Here is a 2,752-nt window from a genome sequence, read left to right as displayed (position 1 = left end):
CCATCAATGGAAAGAGAGGCCCATTGGACTTGCAAACTTTATATGCCCCAATATAGGGGAATGCCAGGGCCAAAAGAATGGGAATGGGTGGATAAGGAAGTGGGGGGCGCTATGGGGGACTTTTGGGATAGCAATTGGAAATGTAATTGAGGAAAATATGTAATAAAAATATTAAAAATCAAAAAAAAAATAAGCCCGTAGGAATCTGGATACCTAAACCATACAAAAACTCAACAAGTAAAGAAGACTTCAAATCAATTTCCATTATGAAAATTGATGCAAAACACCAACAAAATACTTGTAAAACAAATCCAAGAGCACATCAAAAACAACATCTACCATTATATAGTAGGCTTCATCCCAGGGATGCATGGATGGTACAATATATGAAAATCCATCAATATAATATGCCATATTTTTAAAAATTTTGGAAGAAAAACATCACATGATCATCTCATTAGATGACAAAATCCAAAACTTTATGTTAAATCTTGGAGATATCATAAGTACAAGGGTCATATGTAAACATAATAAAAGTAATATATAGCAAGCCAATAGCAAACATTAAATTAAACGGAGGCAAACTTAAAGCAATCTCACTTAAATCAGAGAAAAACAAGGCTGCCCAGTCTCTCTCTATTCAACATATTACCTGAATTTCTAGATAGAGCAATAAGACAACTAATGGAGATCAAGGAGAAACAAATTGGAAGGGAAGACATCAAAGTATAGTTATTTTCAGATTTTCTCCAGTAAACCAAGACACGGGTGAGAATATCACCCAAATACCCATTCCAGCTAGGACAACCATGGGGCCCAGCTGTCACAGGATATATCTCCCCTACCCCTAACCCTCAAGCTGTACCCTTCTTCTATCCCATGTCTTACCCAGGCTACATTATTGACCACATACCCTCCCCACATGCTACAGCATGGTTGCCTCCTAGGAGGTCCACAGTAACCAAAGACATAGAGCACAGCAGACATGGGCACACTCACCCTGTTAAGCACCACCTTCTTTCTGGTTCCCTTCTCTACCCAGGCAAGATCAGTGGCCCTATACCCTCCCTCACCCCACAGCCTGTCTGCATAGCAGGAGACCCAAAGTAACCAGGACACAGGCTGCCTCCCTCACAGGACGTCCTCAGTAACCAAGAACATAGGAGGCTTGCTCTAATCAGAGACAGAAAAGTCCTACCCTAACCAGAGACAGCACTGCTTTCCTTCAAGATGACTGCCTCTACATGCCTGCAAGGAATCCGGCTCTTGTCAGAGCCATATATGACAGTCAACACTAGAGATAACTAGAGGCAGGAGCAAAATCATAAGTGACAGAAACCAACTCAATTCGGCACCAACAGAACACAGTTCTCCCACCACAACAAGCCCTAGATCCCCCGACATGCCTGAAAAACAAAATAATGATTTAAAATCCATCTCATGAAGATGATAAGAGGCCTTTAAGGAATATATAAAGAATCCCCTTAAAGAAATACAGGTAAATAGATAGAGCCCCTTAAAGAGTAAATAAATCCCTTAAAGAAATACAGGAAAATACAATCAAACAGGAAAAGAAATTGAACAAAATGGTCAGAGACCTAAAAATGGGAAGAGAAACAATAAATAAAACATAAAAGGAGGCAACACTAGAGATGGACAACTTAGGAAAGAGATCGGTAACTATGGATGCAAGCATAATAAGCAGAATAAAAGAGCTAGAAGAGAGAATCTCAGCATAGAAAATACCATAGAAAATATTGGCATATTGGTCAAAGAAAATTCAAAGTGTAAAAAGCTCCTAACCAAAAATAACCATGAAATTCAAAACACAATGATGAGAACAATCATAAGAATAAGATAATAGAAGAGGGTGAAGAATCCCATCTCAGATTTCAAGAAAATATCTTCAACAAAATCAAAGAAGTAAACTTCCATAACCTAAAGAGATTGCCCTTAAAATGTACAAGAAACCTACAGAACACTGAATAGGTTGGACCACAAAAGAAACTCCTCTCATCACATAATAATCAAAATACTGAATGCAGAGAGCAAAGAAAGAATATTAAAAGTTGTAAGGAAAAATGCCAAGTAACATAGAAAGGTAGACCTATCAGAATTACACCAGACATTTCAACCGAGACTCTAAAAGCCAGAAGATCCTGGATAGGATATGAATATCATCCATATCCTAAGAGAACACAAATGCCAGCCCAGGTTTCTATACCAAGCAAAACCTTCAATTACTGTAGATGGAGAAACTAAGATAGTCCATGTCAAAACAAATTAAAACAATATCTTTCTACTAATTCATCCCTACAGAGGATACTAGAATGAAATCTACAATACAAGTTAACTAACTACACAGAAGAAAACATAAGAAATTGCGGGGCGACAGGCCCCCGCCGCGGGGATGGGCCGCCGAAGCGGCGGTGGTGGTGGTGGTGGTGGTGGTGGTGGTGGTGGTGGTGGTGGCAGCGGCGGAGGCGGCGGCCCGGACAAGCTGCTCCAAGTCCCCAGTAGTTCTCTTCGGAAGACGGTCAGGAGTGTTCTGCCCTTGCCTTAAGAACAGCCCTTTCTGACTTAAGGTGCTGTTGGTGCTGTGACGCAGGAAGAACTGCATGCAGGCTCCAGGAGTTCCTTATTTTCACTTCTTGAGTAGTTAGTTCTCTGTGGATGGAGAAAGATTTGAGTCTTAATTGCCCTGTTTTCAAGGTGTTCTGTGTCGTCTGAACTGGGCCACTTCCTAATGAGC

This window comes from Mus caroli, chromosome X (assembly GCF_900094665.2).
Source record: "Mus caroli chromosome X, CAROLI_EIJ_v1.1, whole genome shotgun sequence".
Lineage (NCBI taxonomy): Eukaryota > Metazoa > Chordata > Mammalia > Rodentia > Muridae > Mus > Mus caroli.
The sequence above is the reverse complement of the archived record's forward strand: the minus strand, read 5'-3'. Positions refer to the sequence as shown.